The 15,041-nt window shown below is 35.6% G+C and overlaps 1 protein-coding gene across 1 annotated transcript in view; it reads right to left on the bottom strand.

The window, feature by feature from the left end:
- Nucleotides 1-15,041, bottom strand: part of LOC142344960 (uncharacterized) — a 266,838-nt gene that overhangs the window by 104,231 nt on the left and 147,566 nt on the right. The gene's annotated exons all lie outside the window — the stretch shown is intronic.

Genomic DNA, 15,041 nt, shown 5'->3' with positions numbered 1-15,041 from the left:
TTTTTCAGCTCCTTTCCACCATAGAATTTCCTGAGAGCTAGCTTTGCGTTAAGTTATGCAGAAAACAAATATCAGTGGCGACATTTATACAATTTAGTGTGTTGCCAAGTGTTTTTCAAGACACCAGCTTCAAAAGATGTAATTTCTAGAAAGCTACTATTTAGTTAGAATGGGCGTAAAAGTTATATGTTCGCCAAGAGAGGGCCAACATAATAGATTCATTATTTTGTTCAAAACCAAAATCGTTTGGATACATTTTGAGAAAAGTTTGCAGATTTTGGAGTTTTTTCCCTGTTCCTGTTGTTCATACTTCTTGACGAACCGACTAGTTGCCTCCCAAGTGATGTTCTCCCGGTACTGTCTTTTCCCTAATTATTGTGACAATTTTATAAAAACAGATATGAGTTTTTTTGACGTCGCTGAAAAAATGGACTCAATGTTGTGCTCTGACCAACAGGGATGCAATTTGAAGTGAAGCTTATCGACAATCGGGCCATCAGTGTTTTGGGTGAGCTCATTTCCTTGATCGTGGTTTCCTAATGTTTTCCTAATGTTTTCACCACTTTTACCTCGTAGATTAGCCCATTAACTTTAGTTTTTATTTTTTATCTGACACATATTCCTCTTTTCATTATACCATTTTACAATATTACCCGAGAAATATTATCAGCTAGGCAACGCAAAGAACAGTTCAAAATTATCAGGAATCTTGAGTTGAATACAATGCAATTGTTGTAATGTCTGGTATCTCAATATCTGCGCTGGCCTAAATCAAATAGATTTGGAAAATTGTGAGTGCGTTAAATGTCCAAAGTGCTTGAATGTAAAGCTTGTCGGTGAGTCCGGTCACTCAGATAACATCTTGACCCTTAAATGATTGTTATCGTGCATTTTATCAAGTGCGTTCCTGAGGACTCACGTGCCCATCTGGTGAATTGTATAATGGACAGAACTGACGAGTTTGGAGTTGAACTCTCCAATGTTCAGGAATAGATTACGTTATTTGCGTCAATTAATTGTTTACCAAGCCAACCAAGAAGCGCTGGAAAAAAAGTTGAAGTCATATATTAGATTATTAGAGCTAACAGGATCACCCTCCCCGGGTTTGATTGTACAAAACTTCACGCCAAAAACAATACCAATAAAATTGAACAACATGCTCAACTGATTTCAGTGACACCTGATGAAGAAAACATACGAGCCGGCATCCGCTTGACTTGTTCCGACTACAATTTTTTCCCGTACAACAGATGAAATTGTTGGAGAAACACCCAGAGGGGTCGAACATAAATGCTTCCTCTTCTGGTTTTTCAGAATTCTTATCAGGAGAGAACACGTTGTTATCAAAAGCCTAGTGATTTTCGCCAACCGCTACGGAGCCAGCCTTGATGGTTCATCCTCCGAAAAAAATGACTGTAAATCTAACGGGTTTTTCAGATTTAGAGTTTTTGAGAAGTCTACTGAAGCTGGTGAACCTGATTGCAGACATCATTGTATCTGAAACAGTAAAGTCTTCTATTTTGAAGCAAAATTTGATTGCGCTAATGAAAAATTACGGCGATATTTGCAAAACATAGGTTGTTACTGCATTACGTAGAAATGTGTCCAAATGGTGGGCTCAAAAGCAATTGACGCACTTGAAACTTTTTTAGGTAAAACCCAAGTTGGTTGGGAAACTCACGAGTATGCAGAAATAGCAGCTCATCTTTTCAGAAAATTGCTGGAAACACCTTCCCCAAAGCTAACTTTTTTAACCGCAACTAGGTTTTAAACATGCCTTCAACTCCTTAAATAAGGAAAAAATGCTAAAATATGTTTGCAACGTCAGACTGATTGCTTACAACTACACATACCCCGCCTATGGTCAACCAACTTCCTTTGTTACGGAAAATCTATTATATTGTCAAGGAAAAGAATTCAACAGGGGGGGCGAGAGCGTATCAACTCTTCGCCGAAAACAAGCTCCTCTTAAATAAATGAGGTCAAAACTCAACACATGGTACTTGTACGATGGCAATCTGGCTGATAACTTTAAAATTGCGCTCAGAAATATAAAATAAATTTTATGTTATGTGGCACAGTTCGGTTTGAGTGTTAACTTTGAAAAATGTTGGTTGTGATTTCTGGGAAAACCAATTCAAGCTCAGAGAATTAACATAGATAAATAATTTGCAAGATTATGCCCCGGAACCAAATTTGCAGCAAAAGACCAGGATCTTGTCATCTTAGGCGCCCTAATAGGAAACAGCGTTATTTGCTCTCAGAAAACAAGATCAGCAAAAATAGAAATTCATGATAAACTAGATGTGCACTGCAATTTTCATCTCCCCTGATTTTGTTTTAGGGTGTCAAAATTGCTCCACTTTTGTAGAACGAGCCCCTGTCCCTTAGAACAGGATTTTCTGAAATCAGTTGTTTGGCCAACAAATGTAGCTTTTGTTGAGAATGCGTTTCTACAAGCAGTCTTGCCCTCTTCAAGGCGTGGTGTTGGTGTCTCATTCACGCGAATATTTGCTCTTCCCGCTTTTCTAGCTTCAGCAGAAGGTGCAAATAGCACCCTAGTTCTGATCTTCGACAATGAAGTTGTTGACTCAATCTTCAAATACGGCTTAGCTTGAATAAGAATATGAGAGAAAACAGTCTGCAGAGGCACTTGACAAAACAAATTGACCTACGCCAGTTTACGGAAAACTCTTTCCTATCCTCATTTTCAAATTTTGTCCTTTTTGGACTCAAAATCCTTAACAATTTAAAGGAAAAGTTTTCTACTCAATGTTTAAATCGAGTTCTCTAAATCCCTGCAAAAACATAAATCTGAATCAGTCGGATAAGCAACTAAGAATTTCAATGGTTTGCGACTTAAATTGGTAAGGTCAGACAGCTGGCACGGTGTTTCGTAACCCTGGAGCATAAACAGATTATTGCATGACGCTAACCTCAACCATTTGATTAGGCAGACTTTGGCTTCAGGTCGCATATCCTCAGTGCTAGAACCATGATTCTCTTGTTCTTTTGCAGTGTTTTTTTATGTTTTTGTGAAAACTTTTAATGTTTTTGTCTTTTTTTTTGTAAAATTTATCTGCTTTCATCATCCAACCATTTATCAATTAACATTTTGTTTGTTTTACATTACGAAGAAATATTTCAGAGGGGTGAGCTTTTTTTCAGCGCAATGGTAATCAATTCAATGAACAAAAAACATAATGAATATCAAAATAGGCTACAAAAAATAGTTTGTGAAAACAAAAATAAAGTGAGAACAGAGGAGGGATGGTGAAGTGGACAAAATTAGTGATGCTACAATACATTGCACATGGTAAGGAGTTCCATTTCATAAAAGTTTGGTGCAAAAATGAGTTTCCTAGAAAATTGGATGATCTGTGGCCTGGACATATCATATGATTAATTCTTTTCGTTATTTAATATTTAGCAATGAGGACACTACGACATTGCTCAAATGCTTTTTTGTTGCCTCTGATGTAGACGAAAATGTTGAGTAAAAGTTTTACTGGATGCGTTGGTCACTGCACAGACATTTCATTGATAATCCCAATTTAGACAATAGCTTTATAAATGAGCGGAAAAACACTGTTTTCAGACTCTTTTTCATCTGCCTTTACAGAGAATGTAACAAATTTTCCTCATACCGAATAAGAAAAAGCTATGGTAGACCAGATGAGAACAAACAAGAATTTCTAGTAAAGCTTTCAAAGATTTTAAAGATTTTGCGGGGAGCTGAATCCTAATTGTTTTTATTGTTTTTATATATATTGGCACCTTTGGAAACAGTTTTTTGCTTGGCTTTCAAATTCTAAGCGCCAGGCGAGTACAAATCTGAGATATTTACATTCAATTTTCATTTTTGGTTGTCTTGTTAGACTGATTCCGGTAAATTGTGACATCTAGCATTATATTTGAAAAAAAATGTAATCTGATTCAGTAGCTTTCAACATTAGCTCAATTGACGTGAAATTTGAAGCTCAATTTGTTCTTGCAAGGTTTTGTCCTATTTAACGAATTGCAGTGCCACTTGCTTTTTTCCAAAAAAATAGCAAATAGTCATCAGCATTATGGACTGAAACGCTGTTTCATCCAATCTTATGCATGAGATCATTGGTCTAAATATTAAAAAGGAGTGGATGAAGCACTGTTTTTCGGAACGCCACTTTTTCAGCACAAGTGTACTTCGTTTACAGGAATGCATTGTAACTTTTCAGAAAACGTCTTCCATGAGTGACATTGAACTCTGTGAGAAACCAATTAAACAGAATTTTAGTAGTAGCATCTGGTGTCATAAGAATCAATAGTTTTGGAGAGGTCTAAAAAACAGCGTGAAATATCCCTTTGGAATGAATGGCCTTTCTGACAAATTCTTATGAGTATAGCAAAACGTCATGAGTGGAATGTTTTGATCTAAATCAAAACTGCAGGGGTTTGGATTTTGTCCTCCCTCATGAAGTCCAGATTTTAGTGCATAAAAAATCTTTTCTCAATTAATTTTTAATTAAATTTAATCGCGCATCCCTCGATTATTTTATCGAAACTGAACTACTTTGCCTGAGCAAATAGCTTTGTACACGATGTTTATTTTTCAACATTATTGTAAACACCCGTGTTAACAAACGAGTGTTTGAAGTATTCAGCTAGTTTCTAATTATCTGTTAGAATATTTGTTTGTAGTCATCATTAGGAATCAAAAACAAAAGTAATCGGATTTGGTATCATTTACCATTCGCTCAATTTGCTTGAAAAACAATTTTGTATTGGCACGACGGCGTTATAGATAAAGCTTGGCAGTTTTATATTATTTGTTTGTCAAAAACAGCAAACAGTTGTCATTATATTGGACTAAAAAGCTGTTTTCATCGATTTTGTGCATGAGAACAATGACACAGATCATTGACAATCCTAATTGTACAAATCCGTATGCTCTTTTGTCCAGGTGATCACGAAGGTTCAGCTCCCTAATTATATCAAGCGCTCAACCCTCGGTTTTACATAAAAATTTTGGGTTAGCCGATGATTTTGGTTTGAAAGTTTTCTAATCACCAGAGTAAGATCCGTTCCAACAAACGGGTAATTGAAGCATCCAGCGTTTTTGTAATCATCTGTTAGAATGAGTTTCTAAAAGCATATGTTGATAATAAGTTTTGTCTACAATTCTTCATTTGCTTGATAAAGTTTCATTTTTTCTCTTTACTACCGTGAGAAGCAAAACGTCCATGGGCCTGATTCTGTTGTTTTTTGAAATTATTGCCTCTAAATTATTCCTATTTTATTCGAATAAATTCCAAATTTTGTCAATTCCACAATTGTAAAAATCTCCAGAATTTCTGTTCTCTGTAAAAAATGTTTTGCATTCATCGTCGAAGACTTTATTCTTGAAAATCTTTGTTGGTTTTACTTTACGAATAAAATTTTTTCTGAAGGTTGCCTGCTTTTGCAGCGAAAAAAAAAACGAGGAAAAAATCATAGTCATTATCATAATGTAAATACAGAAAATTGTATGTGAATACAGAAAACGCAGAGTGAATACGAAAAATACAGTACATCTTGATTATGTTGGTTACCATTTTCCTTACTTTTTATTACCACCTAGCAGCCCAAAGATCACATTCAAAATTTTTATTGGGCCACTATATAGATTATCTTCTTGTGTTGTATCTCTTATGAATGAAGGTTTGATAAAATTTTGATAAGGACCTGACGTATTTGTTGAATTCTTTAAAAGTGTGCCCGAGCCATTTGATGATCGGCCCTATTTTGGACTTAGGTGTTATTCTTAATGGCAACCCAATCATTAACTGACTTTAACATGAAAATAAAAAACGGGGAAATATGCAATCAATATTCGGGGAGGGGGAGGAAACCAAAAGAAAGAATCCAAAAAAAGGAGTTTATACTCTCATGGAAAAAAATGATACGTGCTAGTTAAAACGTAGAGTTTTATGAAATGTTTTAGGAAGGACAGTTTTGCAAGTAATTTTGCCGATCGGCTGTAATTTTACTGTTCAGTTTGTTCGACAAGTTTTTCCGATATCTGTTTTTGAATTTGATTTGGTTTTCAACGGTTACAGATATTTTGTAGCGTAACCAGTTTAATCGATACAACTCTAAACTTAAATTTTGTAAGGTCTATTAGTTATCTACCATTTGATTATCACAAATTTTTCAAGGGAGTTCCTTTTAATCAAATTTTTCATTTGCTCAAGTTCATTTTTTTCTGCTCTTTTTTACAAAAGACTCTTTACTCGGATAGTAGCTATGTCATGAGTTATGCAGAAACTATGTGAAAAAATTTTGTTATATCATTACACACATTAGACTTATTTTTGATTCGGAGCCAAGTGTTTTCACGACACCAGCTACAAGAGACGTAGTATCTACAACGCTACTATTTAACGAAAAGGGGCGTAAAAGCTATATGCCCACCAAGATAGGACAATTAAAACAGATTAATTGTTTTATCCAAAACCAGTATTGTTTGGAGAAGATTTGAGAATTTTTGGCAAATTTTCTTTTCGTTTTTCTATTTTTCACATTTTTTGACGGTTTTACTGGTTGTGGCCGAACTAAATTCTCCGGGAACTGTGTCTTTATCAGATTAACTTTTTTGTTTTTTTTTGTTTGCTAGTCTACTGCAAATATCTTGGATGCATTTTTTACCTGAAATTTTTGAGGTTGAACAGTTCGGTTGACTTGGAGGTGGTTGATAATGGGTAGATCTACGTTTACACTATTTTTTGTACTAAACTTAGAAGATTCAATTGCACTTTAATTCTGAAAAAATGCTATTTATATTCGATTGCACTTGAAACGGTTACTGACATGATTGTACTATTTACAAGCAATTTTTCTAGAAAAAACAACCAAATCCTGTTTAGCCCGCCTTTTTAAATAATTCTGTGCGGAATTTTGTCAAATTCCTTGGAAAATTCTTATTATTTGGATCACTGTTTAGCCCAGTTTTGTCAAAAATTTTGTGTGGATTTTCGACAAATGCCTTTGAAAAATCCAAATTTTTGGTCAGTTACAGAGGAAAAAGAGTTGTAAGTAAAAATTGCAAGAAATGTGTCCAGAAGAAAAGCCGAAATTTTGCTGACCAACTTTACATCAGAATGAAAGACGTGGTGTGGTATTGCTCTCATTGTCAGAAAATCAATAAAATAGATAAAGAAACGAAAAGTGAAATGTATGGAGACGGTATAATTTGTACTGTAAGTAATGAACAATAGTTTGCTCAGAAACTTCATCGGACAAAAAATTGGAAGTCTCAATCATGAGGACAGACAAAAATTGCAATTTAAACTCTTAAGACATAAACAACAGAGAAAATAGCATTAAAAAAATTAGTTGTTAGTGATACGGGGATGTCTTGAAGCTTCGTAGCTGTGCACCAACCAACATAAAGATATTATTCACGGAGGGAGTGTTCACCGCATTTATAGAAACACCAGCACATGGCAAATATTTGACAAAACTCCGAAAAAAAATAAAACTATTTGGTTAACGAATCAAAACCCTGAAAACTGATCTAATGAATTCATCAGGGATGCTTTACAAAAAACAATAAGTGAGCTTCAATTTACGAGAAAACTACAAACAAACTTATTGTCTCTGAATTTTAGTTTTGATGGCAATCTGAAATTTTATGTGAACTACGAACTCAGTTATTGTGCATGCAGCTCCACCTATGGCGGCCAAACTTTTCGACATATGACCACAAAAATTTCGGAGTATTAAAGAGTTGATTGACTTGTGGGTCAACATGCTGTGGGTCACTGACATCTTTTGATAAGAGATAATATATCAGTGCCAGGATACCAAAAAATTGTGGTCATAGAAGCTACTCATATCAGTAGACGCAAGTCACAAATGGGACGAGAAAACGACCTGGATTAAAACTGAGATATTAGGTGCAGAGAGCATGTTCAGCCAGAAAGCAAAAAAAATTTTTGGAGTTATCTTGTGCGCGAAATTAAATCGATGACACAAACGAAAATCTCCCATTGAAAACTTATAAAGAGAAAAACTCATTTTAACACTTTAAAGTTCTTTTAAATATTTTAACAAACTTTAAGCTGAAAACCTTTTGCAATTTCACACAAATAGGAAATTGTTAATACATTATTGTTATTATTATTACGATTATTATGATTATTTTTTTTATTATTATTGTCATTAATATTATTATCAGTATTTTTATTACTATTATTATTATTATTACTATTATTATTATTATTATTATTATTATTATTATTATTATTATTATTATTATTATTATTATTATTATTATTATTATTATTATTATTATTATTATTATTATTATTAATATTATTATTATTATTATTATTATTATTATTATTATTATTATTAGTATTATTATTATTATTGTTATTATTATTATTATTATTATTATTATTATTATTTTTATTATTATTATTAATATTATTATTATTATTATTATTATTATTAATATTATTATTATTATTATTATTATTATTATTATTATTATTATTAATATTATTATTATTGGTTTAAGCCATAGTTACATACTCAAATGTGCTGCAAAAATGATTTTTAGATCATAAGCTTCTTTAAAGCTTCTTTCTGAAGGCTTTTTCGTTTGGAACAATTTTTATTCAAAAGGAAGCCGATTCCATTTGTGAGGGTCTGCGAAACAAAATGATCTTTCTCCAAAATTTTTCTTCTAGAATGGAGTTTGAAATTTGTAAATATATTAAGATCTTCTCACTTTGACATTTCGAGATACCAGAGAGTTAAAAGCCCTCTGCCGATGGTGAACCAGACAGTGACCCATCAGAAGAAGTTTGAAAAGAATGCGCTTTTGTGCAGGTAATCAATACATCTTGTTAATTATATCCAAATTGGTGTGCTAGGTGATAGACGAAGAATTAATCTAAATGCAGAGTTCTTTATCCATTGTATTTTCTGAGAAAGAACGTCGGGCAGCTCATAATAAATCAAATTACAATAGTCAATCCTAGTAAGAATTAAAATTCTCATTTAATCTATTAATAAATCTTTCAAAATGGAGTCTCTGATGGAGTAGCGTTTAGACTTTATCTGCACAAACTGAACCAATTGGATTGGAAATAGAGAGCTTATCATCTAAATCCAAACACTTCACATTATCCAAAAATTTAGAATTGGCTGGCAGCTGAATATCACAGATCATCGACTTCTTCCGCGCAATATTCATAAATTCTGTTTTCTTTGTGTTCAGTGGAAATTTTGCACCATTAGACTTTTTTGCAGAGTGCCGAATGTTGAATCAAAAACTTCTTGAGTCAGACCGTTGTTGTAGATAAAATAAACAACCGCGTCATCAGCATTAGAATGATAATTCACGTTGAGCTAAACAAATATAAGCTCTAATGATAAACAACAGGAAGTATTAGTATGAGATCGAAAACAGAACCTTAAGGAACACCCATTTCAACAGATTGCACTGAAGAGAAATTTTCATCAAGTAATTTTTTTTGTAATCTACCTCTAAAGTAGCTGCAGATAAGCGAATGCGATGACCCAATTCCAGATCACGATGCCCAATTCTTAGATTATATTCAAGAACAGACAGAAGCATATAAAGTTCAATTGCTTCAAGTGCGGTTGATAAATCAAGGCCAATTTAAAGCGTTCTTATTCTCAATTCTATGTTGACCATTAAGTCATTGGTTATTTTCAGGGGTACTGTTTCAGTTAAGGAGATCGGACGCCCGAAATGCTTTGAGAGCTTGAAGAGATGTCAATTCTTTTACTGTGATATCCGCATTCGGGAATAGAAAGATGATTTTCTAAGCCACGCCACTTCATTTCGAAGCAGAGCAACATCGCCGATGAGAGAATCGACATATTCCTTTTTGTTCTCCATGGCTGATACTATTTCAGGGGCTGACATCTAAGCAGAAAAGGTTGGCGATGTTTTACACGACCAGAAAATCAAACCTTGTAAATTTGAACAGCTGGTGATTCCCGAGCAATCATAATCAACGTATACATTTTGCATTTTTCACAATTCGCACTTGTTACTGGATTACATCACTGCATACAAATATCGCATTATGACTCAAAAAGAGCGGAGTCGGTGTGGTAGCCATTTTAACATTGATTTAATTTGGGGATCAGTGGGACGAAGGGGTAAGCCCGCTAGGGGGCTGGGAAATCATTCGGTCAAACAGACGCGAAGAGCTCTTACGCTAAATGTCTGTTTGTGATGAGAATAAACTAAGATAGCTAATAGAACTGGAAGGAAAATGGCCAAATCTTATCACGCAAATCAAGCAGATGTGGAGAACTCTCACACCAAATGCTTCCAGGCAGTAGTCAAATAAATAGTTCTCGAAATGTTCTTTTTTCCGCCGGAAACTATAATACACTGTAATTGGGGCTACCTAAAAAAATGGCACGTCTCTGAATACACAATAAATAACAACACAAAAGCTGAAACGAATTTAAATAGCCCCCCCCCCCGGTGCATGTAGAGACTACTTAATAAGTTTATCACAACAATTAGGCTAAATAGATAATCAAGACACGTTACTGTTTGCACGCCTATTTGAAATTATTTAACAAGTTTTTAATTCCCGACAGTGCAAGTTAATGCGAAAAGGTTCGAGTAATTCAACAATTTTATATAGACTTTTTGACTCTTTTGTACCTAAAATATGTTAGCTGTGAGAGTCTTGTGCCGCTCTGCTCATAGTGCATATGAACATTAATTAACTCCCAGTGGTCATGAGGCCCTAATATTGAAAATTTGTTGAAGAGTTTTATCGATGACAATGGAAGAATTTTCACTTCCTCGATATTGTACCTCCATCCACTTGTAATCGTCTAGGTGTTTTAATTTTTCTCATTTTTTTTTGAAGTAAGGTAAAATTAATCTCTTCTTATTGGCTGAAATTTGGCACTATTTGCGAGCTGCTATTTAATTACATTATGAGCCGGCCTCCCGAGCAATGGCCATGCCTCAGCGGCCCGTGGAACTTGACTTGAATCCATCACAAACTAACAAAAAATCACAACAGAACATGTTATATGCTATATAATTAATGAGTGCTCAAATATGATTGGCTAATACGCAAATTGAAAAAATTAATTTTCGATCTGTTGTCCCAATTTCCGCCTTTGATATGTTGTCTTTCGATCTATTATCCTAACACCAGTAGCTACAAATCAGATTCAATTTTCTAAATTCATTATATGGGATAAGTGCCTTTCAACTTTGCCGTAAAGACTTTATAACTACAAATCTAGAAGATTCTCTTTATGTTGTTGGTTAAATAAGTTTTCTATTTTGAGGAAAATAGAATATTTCGCTACCAGTTTCGGTACTGCCACCGGCATCCACGTGTCGATTCTCAGAGCCAGAGGTTCCAAATTGGCATTAACGAAGAAGAAGTTCATCGTTCCCTGCACCACCTATACCACACAGATTTTGGGAACAAATGAGACCCAGATCTGTTGCAGTTCACTATCGTGAACCAGATAGGGCATTTGATAAGTGGCGACAGTTATGATTTCACTGGCGGCCACCCCCTCATGAAGTGTACTTCAAATTCACGGAGTAGTAAAAGCAGAGTAGGGTTTAGGGTTAGGTCCACGGGTTTTCACCCTGTTGACGCAGTCAAAATTTTCAGTCGGTTATTAGTTTGCTTATGGGGTTTTAGCTTCCGCATCTGCAAAGGATTAGCAGCTTGTCTTTGTTGAGGTATTGGCCACAGATTTTGTATTTTCGGATCATTTGATTGCAGAGTGCTTTGGTCCGGTGAAAGAAGTTGTCGTCAGTTTTAATCAAGCAGATTTGTCGGTTTTGATTTGTCACCTAAGTACTTGCAGAGTTTGTTCAGCATATGAGTTGCCACTCTCTAGGCTGATGTCTACGTCGTAGTCTCCTTTTTGCAATGCTAGAAGGTACAGTAAATCATGCAACTCAAAGTACATGCATAGGGGCAGTAGTTTTAATTATGTAAGTCGTTTTGTAGGGTTCAGTGCTACCCAGAATCCGTTTAGTTGCAATTTTTGGACCCTCTACAGTTCTTGCATGTTCGTTGTATTTGGCATCCATGCCTGAGAAGCGTGTGTCGCAATAGGCACAACGTAACCCCCGTAGGCGTTTAATTTGATTATTATGGAGCTTAGGTCACTGATGTTACGTTTTATTTGGAATAGCGCGCCGGTTGCATTAGTGGCTCTAAATTGACAGTTTTCATTCCAGGTTAGGTTTTCTTGACCTATGATGCCTAGGTCCTTTTGCGAGCTTGTAGGAGTCAGGGGGTATCATGGATTACTGCACAAGTAATTCCCTTGATGTTCAGTACAAGTGAAATTTTTTGGTTTGGGGCATTTTTATTTTCAGAGAGCCAGGATTCTATTCGTTTGGTTGAAGAGTTCAAGTCGGACTGGTTTCGTGTAACAACTTTAAAGTCATCGGCGTAGCCAAAACTAGCAGTTGTTATTGGTAGCTTGTGCGGTAGATCATTGATGAAGATCAGAAATAGCCCTAGTAGTGAACCTTCTTGAGGCAAACCACTTGTAACTTTCCTGGTGCTCGATAGTTCTCTTTTAATTTTCACCATTTGCTTTCGTTCGCTTAAGTATGAGCAGATCAGACTAAGCAGTTTTCAGCCTAAGCCAACGTTTTGTAGCTTTCCGATCAGTTTACTATGTGGGACTTTATCAAAGGCTTTGGAGAAATCAATGTACAGAACCGCTAAATGTTTGATGGTGTTGTCGTCATTATAGTTGTATACTTTATCAAGGAACATTAAAAGTTGTAGAGTCGCAGTTCTCTTTCTTCGGAAGCCGAACTGATTAGGTTTAAGAGTTCCCGTAACAAATTTGTAGATCTCGTCAAATAGTATCATTTCAAAGACTTTTGAGCAACAGCTGAGTAGGCTGATTGGCCGGTAGCTGATCGGCCGGTACGTCTGCTCTATTTCCCTCTTTAAAGATGGCGGTCACTTAACAGAGTTGCCACTGTGTGCGATATTTTCCCTTGTTGACACAAGTTCGAAAGATTAGGGCTAGGGAATTTCCCATCGTTGGGTGACATTTTTGCAGAACAATGTTTCCGATTCTGTCTGGCCCAGTTGGTTTGCCATGTTTTAGATTTTTCAGAGCAAGGCATGTTTTACTTTCACTGTGTTCAGTGAGGCATTTTTGCTTGTAACCAGAATTTCTTCTTGATCGTTAAAGACACTGACAAAGTAGTCGTTGAAAAGTTCCGCTTTATCTTTGTCGCAAATCGCTGCGCTAGATTCGAGCTCTACAAGTTGAGGACAAAAATTTGTCTTTATCTACAAGTTTGTTTTTGTTTACAAGTACAAAGATGACATGACTGAAGGCCCAATGACGTCAGTGTTTGGAGGTATCAGGAAGAAATGTTAAAGAGAATGTTGAAAACATCGACGAACTGGCATGTGGATACACTAAAATCTTCACTACTATCATACTTCTTTACTCTAAAGCTGTTGCTTCCAATTATCTAGTAGTCTTGGTTCCAGAACGTCCAACATCTTTTTATTAAGACATAATAACATCAATCAATGTCAACTGTTCGCCAACTATTACCAGGAAAAAGATGATAAAGGCATTTTGATTCAACAATAAAAAAGACATTGAAGTAAATGTAATTGCATCTGCCTGTAGCACTGTAATATGAAACCGTCTGTCCTACCTGTCTTCCATAACAAAGAAGCGTAACTGACTATAGGAGCAATGTAGGTGGTTTACCCAATCTTCCGTGTCTTTAAGATTTTCTTGAAGTTTTCTTGATTGCTTAGAAAGTTTTCATTGCTCTTACCTCATTTTACCTCTGACGAACAAGTGCAACGAGGACAAGTGCAACGAGGATAGACACCTATACTACTTCAAGTGCCAATTCAAGAACTGCAACTGCAACTACTAACTCCGTTTCCTCCGGCTCTCCTAGCGAGAACCACCCAGGTAACGATAGTTAGTTTCTGCTTAACTATTTGTTGTTATACCGCTGTCTCTCCTCAAGAGAAACAAAAGATAACAGCAAGCAAGCGCTGCTTCACTACAATCTCTCCTATCGAGAAATAACTAGTGAAACAGCTATGATACTAACAACCCTCGAGCAGTAGCGAAGTAATACGAAAAAGCCTCAAACAAAAAGTCGATCGAAAACGATAACAAACAAAGAAGTAAGTTTAAAATCGAAAATTGCAATGGGCCTTACAATCAACTGTAATACATGCAAGGCTGGCATTACTACAAAAGATACAGTCTTTCGATGCGTATCATGCTCAAACATTATGTATATGACCACCCAATGTACTCAGCTATCGGGCAACGTCATCAACGCTCTCCAGGAGATAAATTTGAATGTACTTCTACTATGCAATAACTGCGGAAAAACGAACAAACGGGACGTCGTCCTGGACGCTATCAGCAGCCAAAACAAAATTGACAAAAGCAACGAAAATCAGGAGGAAATGAAAACTTTTGTGAAAGAAACCGTCGGTAATCAACTGAAAAATGAGATTACATCCTTTAAGAGCGCTGTTGAAAGTAACTCAACAACTTAGGAGTCATTGTGACCAAAAAAGTCAAACCAAAAACCGAACCTCCCACAAACGATCACCCCAGCGGCGTACGTGTACGTGGAATACCCGAGCTAAAAGACACCAATGCTAGAAAACGTGCTGAACATGACAAAGCTGAGATTGAAAACATACTAAAATTCCTAAATGTCGATTCTAACATCGAACACTTTAGGCGAATTGGAACATACAACGAAAACAAGGACAGAACAATCATAGTCAAACTCAGTAATGACTGGAACAGAAAACTGTTCTTACTATCTTTTGGCAAATTGCAGAAATATGATAAAAAAGTGTACCTTAACAGAGAACTATCAAAAGAAGAACAACTGCTTGAAAACGATCTAATTACAAAAAGAAGAGAATACATCGAATCGGGAATACCAAGAAACAAAGTCAAGGTCCAAAACCTGAAACTACTCCACTACGATGATCAAAGCAAAACCTGGG

This window comes from Convolutriloba macropyga, chromosome 8, assembly GCF_964194025.1.
Source record: "Convolutriloba macropyga chromosome 8, txConMacr16.3, whole genome shotgun sequence".
Taxonomy (NCBI): Eukaryota; Metazoa; Xenacoelomorpha; order Acoela; family Convolutidae; genus Convolutriloba; species Convolutriloba macropyga.
The sequence above is the reverse complement of the archived record's forward strand: the minus strand, read 5'-3'. Positions and strand labels throughout refer to the sequence as shown.